We start from the raw sequence: 13,006 nt of genomic DNA, 5'->3' as shown, positions 1-13,006 counted from the left end.
CAATCATTTTCATATGATTCAACGTTTACGTTCTTCAATGTTTTTGCTTTAATCTGTTAGCTATTTGTTTGGTATTGACACAACCAAATACAAGTAATGTTAAATAGTTTCCTCTTTTTGGTTGGCCAATTGAGGAAAATCTAACTCATGTGGCAAATTTATCATCGTGGGACTAGCTTCCGCGTCCTTTGTCGATACCTGTTTTGGACTATTTAATTATTACTATACTTTTCCAAACTTCGTATGATCAGGAAGAGTAAGTGAGAGCCTGAGAGAACCTCCACTGGTTCTTCCCACTAGAGTTCTTAATATATATGTTATGTATATATATATGTATGTATATATTATATATGTATAAGTAATTACGGGGTTCACAATTTTTGTGGAATCCTATAGGTAAAAATTTTTAAAAGAGGATTTTAAAAATCCTTAAAAATCCTTAAAAACCATTATTTATGAGTTTCCACATAATTATGAATTTCACAATTATTTACACATATATAATATATATTTCTATATATTTACATATATATATGTACATAATACATATATTAAGAACTTCAGTGGAAAGAATCCCCATTAGAAATGGTCTTTTGAGAGGACAAGAAGAAATCACTATTACAAAAACCTTACGAATAATGACGATTTAGAGCATCAGCATGATAGCACCATTGTGACGATTTAAACTTTCTTATTGAACTGAGCATTAATCATTAAAAACATGACATGTAGAAACAATTTTTTCATTAGTTTGTTAATCTATCGTTCGAGAGACCATCCTCTTTCTTTTCCTTCTTTATATTTTTTTCTTGACAAACTTCGTGAAAATTAGTAATAATGATGCCCTTATATTATATACTAAGTACTCACTAATAGTTGAAAATAAAAATTCCTGTTATGCATGTTCTTGTGCTCCATATAGTGTCAAACTTATTGTTCTCTCCAATTTTGTTTTTGTAAAATTCTCTAATCCACTGTATATTAATTCTGGAGCATTGGTTAAATGACAACTTTGACAAGCATGCTTACGTGTCAAGATGAGAAAGCTCCTCATCCTTTTTTAAATCGACCGACTTTACTAGGATAGCAAGGACGAAACATGTAATGGATGACTAAAAACTATAATATATCAAACCTTATTCGAATATGTAAATACCTAACCTTATAAATATTTCTGTACATGTTTTATGACTTTTAATGTATTAAAAAACTCTTGCTGATTGTACTAAAACGTGTGAAATTAATAGTTGAAATCAATAGTATATTTGTATTCGTATTGAAGGGGGTAATAACTTGGTGAAAGAGTTTGCATATATTTGAATTTATTACATTGTATTTTTGACTTATAATAACTGTGTAAATCTGTATAAATTAACATATATTAGTTGGGCGAGAAGTTGGTTGAGCTTAATATGGCCACATTAGATCTTATAAATTAACTATTCTTTGCATTTAAGTCATTTAAACCAAACCCCCCTACGTTTTCTAAGGATTTTTATGGTTATTTTGTAAGTTGGTCAATCTAACAACTTTTCAAAAATTTCACTTATGTTTATAGACTTTTGTGGATTGATTCTTTCAGCACATCGTTTTCCTGAAATGGGCCTAAAACAATTTTAATGATTAACTAAACGGGCCGCATACATAATAAAATTTGTTTTCTTTTTAAATTGTTACGTACCCAAAATCAATAAGAACCCAGAAAAAAATCTGAATCCGGAAAACTGAACCAAAAAATTATTACCGAATCTAAATCGAAATTGGTTAGATATTCGAAAAGATTCAAAGTTTTGGTATCTAGAGAACCAAAACCAATCCCGACCCAAACCAAAATATTTCAGGTTTTCAAATCGATATGAATCAGATTTATATACTAAAAATATATAAAAATATCTAAAAATATCCAAAATATATAAGATATTTTTAAGTTTTTCAAAACACTTGAAAATATATACAAATACTTTAAAATACATGTATAAAATAGCTAAACGATATTCAAAATACCAAAGTACTTGAAAATATCTATTGATTTTCTATCTAAATATTTAAGCTAAACTATTTTTATGTTAATTTTAAGTATTATGACATACATTATTTAAATTTGTATGTTATATATTATTTTTATTTTTAGAAATTTAAGAAATTTGGTATAATTTAAAGTATATATATATTATCATTTTAAAAAAAAATAATTTAAATAGGTTATCCAAAATCGAACCGAACTCGCAAGAATCCGAACCCGAATGGTACCCAAATGCACACCCCGAATCAAATGTAAAAAAGGTTATCGATCACAAAATTTGTATTTTTTATAATAATAAAATACAAAGCATTTAAAAAAACTCATTTCGCACAGGGCGCGGGTTATCAGCTAGTTCTTTAATATATTAAATATGTAGTAACCCGCACTATGCACGGAGTGAAATAGTTTATTAGATTATTTATTGTATGATGTACTAAAAGATTTTTTTTATAGCATTAAGGGGGATGAACATTCATATATCCGTTCGGATTCACTTAATTTATTCGGATTTTGGATTTTTAAAGTTGGAAATTTAAATCGGTTTCAGATATTTACAAATTTTGGTTTGGATTTGGTTCAGATACCCATTTTAATTATGTATTATTTAACAAAAAAATCTAAATATACTTAAATCCTCAAAATCTAAAAAAAAATAATATAAAATTTATAATTTGAATAATGTAAGACTAAATATTTAAATTTAAAATAAAATGGAAAATAAATATTTTCAGTATTTTAAACATTTTCTGTTATTTTTAGATATTTACTTGTGACTATGTTGATAATTTTTAGATATTTTCATATTTTTCAAAAAATAATAAAAGTCGCTAAAAAATCACAAAATTTAAAAAATTACAAAAAAATAATCTTTTTTATTAATAAAATAAACATAAAAATACAGAAATATAAAATTATTAAAATTCAAAACTAATCATAAAAAGTCATAAAATTTATTAAAATCAAAAATTCAAAAAAAAATATTATTATATTAAAAAATAAGTATAAAATACATAAAATATAAAAATCACAAAAATTCGCAACAAATTATAAAAAATCACAAAAATCAAGAATAAAATTTTATATTGTTTTATAAAGGTGCTTGAGGAATAGCGTGTATTGAGTGCCATAAACTGGCTACCCTCAAGCTATCATTAGTATCCATTCTTTCTTTTAACAATCCTGAACTTTTCCAAATCCAACCAACACACACACAGAGCATAACATATAAAAAAAATCCAAAATAACAGTTAATGTCTGGTTTACGATCAGATTAGAAAAATTCATTATCTTTAAATGATTCTCGTGAACCAAGTAAAAGCAAAAAAGTTAAATTCCAAGTCTTTTAGTAGCTATTCACAAACTCTATATTAATCTAGCTATAAAAATCCAGAAAACCCCCAACAAAAAACACTAAACCTTGAACTTATTTAACAAGCACTTTTATGAATTTTTGATTTTTGTGAATTTTTATGATTTGTTTTAAATTTTTATGATTTGTTTTAAATTTTTATGTTTTTTATTTTCTGTATTTTATAATTATTTTATTAATAAAATAATATAAATATTTTTGTAATTTTTATGACTTTTTGTGATTTGTTTTATATTTTCTGTATTTTTATATTTATTTTAATAATAAAGTAACTTAAATATTTTTTTAATTTTTTTTATTTTTGTCAAATTTAATGACTTCCTATATTTTTATGAATTTTTATATTTTCTGTAGCTTTATATTTATTTTATTATTAAAATTATTTAAATATTTTATTTTTGAATTTTTGAATTTTTGTCTATAATGACTTTATGATTTGCTTAGAATTTTTTTATGAATTTTTAATATTTTCTGTATTTTTATATTTATTTTATTAATAAAATAATTTGAATTTATTTCTTAAAACAAACCGAAACGTCATTGATTTTAAACAGTACTAGTTACCGTTTTGACTTGATATATAAGTAAATCAGATTAAATTTTTTTTATAAAACAAGTGTCATTTTGAAAGTTTAAAGTGCTTGTTAAATAAGTTTCAAGGTTTAAAGTGTCAGTGTTGTCACATTGAAAAGATTTTTACGCCACTTTTCAGTTAAACATGGATAAGCCTAATGTGAAGTGTATTTTCAGTAGGGGTATCTTAAAACCTTATAAATTCGGTGAGTAACATAGCTGGATTCTGATTATGGACCTAACATTTACTATACCAGGTCGGCTGCGATTTCTGATCTTATTAGACAACTAATCGTCAGAATATATCTCGTACCAAGATTGTATTTATATTGTACTCAAGTAGTTGGGGATACAACTAAACTTGATTTAATAAAATTATTATGAACTGGTTAGTTTCAAAAAAAATAAAACTCGTTCGTTTATTGAGGTGCAATTGTTACGCAAATGAAAAATATTATGTGGTACTCTTGGAATATCAGTTTGATGTTTGTAAAGACTTTTGATGTCAAAGTCAATTAAAAATAACATAAAATCTTAGAGAAACCGGAAACAAAAAAATGAAAACAGATTCAAGTTACAAGTGACCACAAAATTTGGTTGAAGGTTTACTATACCCACCCATATGGATTTTTTTACAAGTTATTTTTCACGATGATTTATTATGTTATTACACTATGAAAAATATTAAATAAGTTTATTAGATAAATCATATTTATATTATTAATTAAAATAATATATTAAGGAAGAAAAAAAAAAGTGAAAAGGATATCTTAGCATCAAGATTAAAAAAAAAGAATCCAACGGTTGAAAATAATTTTTTTAAAGAGCAAAACAAAGAAGGAAGGGACTATATATATACATAGACATCCCCCATTCCTCACTATAGAACAGACCATTCTACTTCTATATTAAATGAGAGTGTCAGAGAGCCTCACACATATAATTGAAAGTCCCTTTAGTAAATAAAATCAATAGTAGAAGAGTTGGTAGCAAAACTGGTTGTTTTCTTTTCCAAAGGAAAAAAAATCGTAAGAGTGATCAATAATTCACTTCTTCTAAGGTCATCATCATCTGACATAAGTGGTGAAATCTGATTGGTTCACCGGAGATAAAATGGAGAGGACGACTTGGTTCGACAACGACGGTTTGAAGAAAGGAAAGTGGAGTGCGGAGGAAGACCGGATACTCGTCGCTTACATCAATGAATACGGTCTAGGAGACTGGCGTACCCTGCCTAAGAGAGCCGGTATAAATATATACTTACACCCTATACATATGCATACATTACGTACGGATCACCTAGGCTTTTGCTCTTTTATTAGAGTTAACTGGGATTGTATAGCTGGTTTAGTATTAAACCGTGTATTTAAACCGGTTCTTTGTAATATATAAACAGAGTAACAGACTCTGTAACTGAATAACAGAATCATTTTTCATCTTCTTCGATTCTTTTATCATGGTATCAGAGCTTCTGAGCTAAAACTCAGTTCTCAATCTTCGTTTCCGCATTTCATACTCTCCGATCTATCAATTGTTCGCTTCTAATCATTCTGTCAAGAACGAATTTCGATATGGTTACTCTTCGATGATCCACTCGACGTAGCACTCGTGTTGCTACACCGGTGACAAAGACGGCGACTGCAACAAGAAGACGATCTATTCCGATGACTTCTGACTCCGATCCACTTATTCCGGTGAATCTACCGCCGACTTCATCTATTCCGGTGAATCTACCGCCAACTTCATCCATTCCGGTGAATCAACCGATGAATCATTCGTTTCCAGGAAGTTCATCAACTGAATTTGCTCCGATGACGCACTTTCCAAGAAACTCAAACACGGAGCCTTTCTCTTTCGATGGAATCCAATACTCACCATACTATCTAACGAATGGCGATAATCCTGGAGCTGCGATCATCTCTGAAACTCTTGATGGTACGAATTACAACACTTGGAATATTGCGATAACTATTGCGTTGGATGCGAAGAACAAATTAGCCTTTGTTGATGGATCACTTCCTCGACCCCGCATTATCGAATTTGGTCTCGTTGCAACAACATGGTTAAATCATGGATCTTGAACTCAGTTACGAAGCCAATCTATGGAAGTATATTGCGATTCAACGATGCTTCCAAGATTTGGAAAGATCTATTGACAAGATTCCGCATCACTAATCTGCCAAGATCGTATCAACTCACTCAACAAATCTGGTCTCTTCATCAAGGCTGTCTAGATCTTTCTACGTATTATACAAAGCTGAAGACTCTTTGGGATGAGCTTGATGGCGCAGATTGTGAGAAGACTTGCTAGAACTGTGATTGCTGCAAATCAACTCATAAGAAGACAGAACATGCTAAGATCATCAAGTTCCTAGCTGGCTTGAACGAATCTTACTCTACTGCTCGTAGTCAGATCTTGCTGAAGTGTACAATCTTCTTGATCAAGACTACAGTCAACGTACCATCAACCCTGTGTCTAATGCTTCAGCGTTCAATATGGTGAATCAAAGTCCTGATGTGTTTCAAGCCGCAGTTAATGCAACACATTCAGCTTCACAACATCGCTCAAGCAGACCTTTGTGCTCACATTGTGGCTACTCTGGTCATACAGTTGATAAATGTTACAAGATACACGGCTATCCTCCTTGGTTTAAGTCCAAGAGACCAAGTTCTGACAAACAGAATGCACCTACGAAGCCTCTAGTTGCTAATATGTCTCTTAATGAAGTTCATACTAATGATTCTCCATTCACAGGTTTGATGAATAACCTTTCCAAGGATCAGATACAAGGAGTTATTGAATACTTCAATGCTCAGATGCAACTGAATGATGCTCCACAAGCTGATATTCCTTCAACATCTGGTGGAACCATTACCACTCTACCTGGTATGGCTTTCTCTTCGAAAACCTTATGTTTTGCTGGAATATTACGAGCTACTGGAAATATCTTGTCCTCTGAATCCTGGATCATAGATAGTGGAGCGACGCATCATGTTTGTCATGATAAGAGTCTATTCTCTTCTTTATCTGATATAGTTAATAGATCAGTGAGTCTACCAACTGGTATAGGGATCAAGATAGTTGGTACTGGTCAAGTGAAGTTGGATGAATCTATGATCTTGAACAATGTTTTATACATTCATGATTTCCGCTTGAATCTTCTCAGCGTCAGTAAGTTGACAAAGGATCTAGGCTACAGAGTTGCTTTTGATGATGCTTCCTGTGTGATTCAGGATCTTACCAAGGGGTTCACGATTGGTCAGGGTGAAGAGATAGCCAATCTTTACGTTTTGGATAAAACATCATTCGGAGAAAGATCTGTTCTACAATCTCATTTTTACACAAATTTTGTTATAGATGCAACTCTTTGGCACCACAGATTGGGTCATCCCTCTGTTCAAAAGCTAGATTCTATAGCCAATGTACTAGGAATTTCTCAAAGAAATAAAATGCCTTCTCATTGCGCTATATGTCCTCTTGCCAAACAAAAGCACTTGCCTTTTGATTCACAAAATAACATGTGTGCTGCAGCCTTTGATCTCCTGCATATCGACACATGGGGACCTTTCTCAGTACCATCAGTAGAAGGTTACCGTTACGTCCTCACGATTGTGGATGATCATACTAGAGTGACATGGTTATATCTCTTGCGAACAAAGGATGAAGTCATCAAAGTGTTTCCAGAGTTCATCACGATGATTGAAACTCAATACAAGACCAAAGTCAAAGGGTTTCGTTCATATAATGCAAAGGAGTTGTTGTTTGTGGAATACTACAAGAAGAAAGGGATTATGGCTTATCATTCATGCCCTGAAACACCACAACAGAACTCCGTGGTGGAAAGGAAGCACCAACATATACTAAACGTTGCTCGTTCTTTGATTTTTCAAGCGCGGTTGTCTTTGGATTTTTGGTCAGATTGTGTACTTACAGCTGTTTTCCTGATCAACAAACTACCTTCACCACTGCTCAAGAAAAAGTCTCCATACCAGATGTTGCATATGAAGAAACCTGATTACTCTGGGATTCGAGTCTTTGGTTGTCTGTGTTATGTATCTACATCATCAAAGAACATACACAAATTCCAACCACGCTCTAAACCATGCTTGTTCTTGGGATATCCAGCTGGCTTCAAAGGGTATAAAGTACTGGATCTTGATACAAATACAACTTCTGTATCACGTCATGTCGTTTTTCATGAAGATATCTTCCCATCTGTGATCAAAGATTCAGATCTTCAGCATGACCTTTATCCGGAGATTGATGATGTGAATAAGACTCACACAGATTCTACTGATGTTCCTGTAGTTGTGAGTGGTGACACTCCTACAGTTGTGAACAAAGATACTGTGGTTGATAATCAAGTTCCTATAATTTCAGAATCTAGTTCTAGAAGACCTTTGAAGCAACCCGCATATCTGGAAGATTACTACTGCAACATGACTGCTACAGACATACCATATCCTCTTGCCGCTCACTTATCATATGAGAAGCTCACCAAGGGATATCGTGATTATGTCTGTGCAGTTACAAAGCATGTTGAACCGACATCCTTCAATCAAGCAAAGAAATTTGATGAATGGATTAAAGCAATGAATGAGGAGTTAATTGCTTTGGAGAGCAATGATACTTGGTCTGTCTGTTCTTTACCACCAGGAAAACATGCTATAGGTTGCCGATGGGTCTACAAGGTGAAACTGAATGCTGATGGCACCTTAGAACGCTATAAGGCTCGTCTGGTTGCTAAAGGCTATACACAGCAGGAGGGGATTGATTTTGTTGATACTTTTTCTCCTGTTGCTAAGATGAATATCGTCAAGACATTGATCGCTGTTTCAGCTGCTAAGAAGTGGAGTCTTACTCAACTTGACATCTCCAATGCTTTCCTCAATGGAGATCTCGATGAAGAGATATATATGTCTCTACCATCGGGTTACACTCCGCGAGAAGGGACAGTTCTGCCACCAAATCCTGTCTGTAGATTGAACAAATCTCCATATGGTCTCAAGCAAGCTTCTCGTCAATGGTTTCTGAAGTTTAGTTCTACCTTGACATCACTGGGATTTCAAACCTCACATTCAGATCATACCTTGTTCATTCGCAATATCAACGGTATCTATATGGCAGTTCTAGTCTATGTAGACGACATTGTTATTGCCAGTAACAATGATGAAGTTGTGGATCAGTTGAAGAATGCTTTGAAACAGAGTTTCAAACTGCGTGATCTTGGTCCTCTTCGGTATTTCCTTGGTCTTGAAATTGCTCGAGCAAGCCATGGAATATCAATTTGTCAAAGGAAGTATATTTTGGAGCTTCTAGATGAAACATGGCTACTTGCTTGTAAACCATCTACAATACCTATGGATCCAAGTATCAAACTCCGAGCGGATAGTAAAGAACCACTACTTTCTGATCCTGGCTTATACAGAAGATTGGTGGGTAAGATGATGTACTTGACAATAACACGCCCTGATATTACCTTTGCTGTCAACAAGTTATGTCAGTTCTCATATGCTCCCACCGCTACTCATCTCAAAGCTGCGTATAAGGTTCTTCACTATCTGAAAGGTACTGTTGGCAAAGGATTGTTCTATTCAGCTACATCTGATTTGGTCTTGAAGGTTTTCACAGATGCAGACTGGGGTTCTTGTGCTGATACTCGACGCTCTACCTCTGGATATTGTATGTTTCTTGGATCATATTTGATCTCGTGGAAGTCCAAGAAACAAAATACAGTATCTCACTCATCGGCTGAATCAGAATATCGTGCTATGGAGTTTGCAGTACGAGAAACAGTATGGGTTGTTAATCTTCTCAAAGAATTCACGGCGCCACAACATCAACCTGTGGCTTTCTTTTGTGATTCAACCACAGCAATTCACATTGCCAACAACACAGTATTTCATGAACGAACTAAGTGTTTGGAGATTGACTGTCATATTGTTCGAGAGAAGGTTTTAAAGGGTTTGATCAAGTCACTACACGTTCGGTCAGATAATCAATCCGCGGATGTGTTCACTAAGCCTTTATATCCTGCTCTTTTTCATAGCTTGTTAAGTAAGATGTCATTCTCTTCGATATGCATGCCATCTTGAGGAGGGGTATTAGAGTTAACCGGGATTGTATAGCTGGTTTAGTATTAAACCGTGTATTTAAACCGGTTCTTTGTAATATATAAACAGAGTAAGAGACTCTGTAACTGAATAACAGGATCATTTTTCATCTTCTTCGATTCTTCTATCATCTTTCAAAGTTTTTTTGTGGATCAAATCTCTCTTTCAAAGCTAGGATCTCTGAAATCCAGTTTCTGTCGGGTCATAGATTTTCTGTTTTGTTGTGTATGTTTTGATTTTTTGTTGATTCTAATTTTTCTTGATCATGTAAAACATTCCATCGTCTGAAGAGATTTATTAACAAATATCTATATATAACCTTTTTGCAGATATATATACAGATTTTTAAAAACTATATCAATTTTGGGAGACACGAAATTACAACAAAGATGTTTAAGCCATTATTTATGCAGTTGATGAGAGTTATCCAATTATTATATTGATCAACTTGCAGAACCTTCGATCATAGTGTGTCGATGTGATGATATATTACCTATAATGCAGTATGTGAACCCATGAAAGACAAGTATCATCCTGATTACTTTTTATCATGATTTATTATTATATATATTCAGTCTTCAAAAGTGTAAAGCAAATTGGAAATATCTTTTAGTAATTTACAAAATCAGAAAATTTACGTGATTGTGTTTTCTCCCTTTTTATCTGATGGAAAAAGGCTATATCTCTCCTTTTTATTTTTGTAAATTCTCTGCTTGCCACTATATTAAAGTAATAATCTCGCCTCACTTTTATTTTCAAAATGAGAAAAGGTCTGCAAAGATGTGGAAAGAGTTGTAGATTAAGGTGGCCGAATTATCTGAGGCCTGGAATTAAAAGAAGCAACTTTACTCCCCAGGAGGAAGAAGATATCATCAGATTTCATTCTCTTCTTGGTAACAGGTAATTAATTATAGACTAAACAATTTATAAATAAATCAGAAATCGTGTTATATATTGACATATTGTGAATGCATGATTAAACTGATGGTTATGCATAATTACATAACGTGGGCAGCAATAGCAAAGATAATGCCAAACCGAACAGACAATGACATAAAGAATCATTGGCACTCATGTCTTAAGAAAAGACTCGTTAGAGGCGGAATCGATCCCATAACCCATGAGCCCATCGTCAAAACCACTTCCTCCTAAACAACGTCGTCGCCGACACTGACCCCTTCTTCTTCCACTACGTCTCCCTCCTTTTCCTCCACAAGCTCTGCACGTCTACTAAACAGGCTAGCTGCTGGAATCTCCTCAAGAAAACATGGACTGGATAGGATCAAGAATGTGATATTATCAGAACCAAGACAAGCCTTTAAAGAAGATAAGTTGATGATAAGCAGCAAGGAAGAGGAGGAGGAAGTTAATGGTTGTTTCATGGAGATTGATGACAATCTGATCAGTATGACTTCGTTAGAAGAGTTACTTTGTGAGTCTACTACTACTACTAGTACGACGACTGGCTTCATGGCTGCTTTTGATGACTGCTCATTAGTTGAGCCCTACGATGTGTACCAGTATGATTTCTATCATGAGGCTGATGACCAACTTGACTTGTTTCTCGAATTTCACTCTCTTGGACAGGAAAATTTATCTTGAATTCCTTTTCTATATCGGTTTGTTCAGAGTGACTAAAAAAAGAAAGAAAGAGGTTTCTGAGGAAACCAAGTGTTTTTAGTGGTTACCACAATAAATGACATGTATGGTCAATGTTTATAAGTTTTGGCTGTAACTTCTTGCACATGCTTATGAGCCCTACAAGCATATCTGAGAAGGGGTTTCATTCCATTTCAATGAAACAAGCCAGTAAAATATTTTATTATTGACTGCTTCGTCATACTGGTGTGTTGTTGAAACTTTATTAGTATGTGTAGGATCCGCGACATATTTAAAAGATAATAATATCATGTGGATCTAGCTATCAAAGTATCAAACATTCAAACACCATAAATCTCATGATCCTTTTTTACCTCAAAAACTCTATTCTCGTTCTTATGAGTTCGTTACCTCAATCAAAAATGACAATGGTCACTGTGTCTGAAATCCTCGATTCAAATTACTACAGGACGGAATTAATATTGCATATTGTGGTTGCTCAAAACCTCTTTGTATTCAACAAAAAAAAAATTCCATTCTTATTGCAATATAAAGACTTGTTCGGTTAGATACTGGGCTAGCCGCCTACCAGATCTCATATATATGGAAATAACGTATATTATATTTGATTAATTCAAAACATAAAGCATATGTTTAAGCCAACGCGACAAGAATGATTTAGTGTCATTTTAGGCCTTGGGTGCTATAAAGCCAGCACGACAGCAATGTGATTCCATAATATTTTCCCCCTGAAAGTCGCATGATTTGGTAAGGAATTGGGGTCATAAGGTGCAGTAAGAGAACTCCAAAGGATGGTGACACTTAGGGGACGTATTCAATTAAACATTTGATTTGATTTGATTTTTAATGGGATTTTAGATGATTTCAAAAAGTTGCAGAGATTTAAGTGATTTTTGTTAAACTATTCTAAAATAACACCTAAAACTATGAAATTTGGGTTTTAATTTTTTTAACTAAAAAATCCTATCCAAACACCCTAAAATCACCCGAAAACTTTAAAACTCCACAACTTCAAATATTTTCAATAACAGTAGATTTCAGAGTACTTTAAGAAATGTCAAATTCAATAACAGTGGATTTTAAATGAGTTTTTTAAAATTCATGTTTCAATAACAGTGGATTTGTCATTTTAATACAAATCACCTGAAACTTTCAGTTGAATACATCCCCCTTAAATTTTTTTTACCATAAATATAACACATTAAAATTAAAATGATCAAAATGTTTCATTAAAGAGAAAAAAATATTTATATCCGTAAAGTTAGCTAATCTAGAGTTAGAATTGAGGTGTGGAATTTGGGAATGGG

General features: G+C 32.9%; 1 pseudogene; it reads left to right on the top strand.

Moving 5' to 3' along the window:
• Nucleotides 1–3,975: 3,975 nt before the first annotated feature.
• On the top strand, nucleotides 3,976–11,914 carry LOC106386045 (annotated as a pseudogene).
• The last annotated feature ends 1,092 nt before the right edge of the window (nucleotides 11,915–13,006 follow it).

This window comes from Brassica napus, chromosome C6 (genome assembly GCF_020379485.1).
Source record: "Brassica napus cultivar Da-Ae chromosome C6, Da-Ae, whole genome shotgun sequence".
Classification (NCBI taxonomy): domain Eukaryota; kingdom Viridiplantae; phylum Streptophyta; class Magnoliopsida; order Brassicales; family Brassicaceae; genus Brassica; species Brassica napus.
Note: the sequence above shows the minus strand (reverse complement) of the source record. Positions and strands in the feature narration are given on the sequence as shown.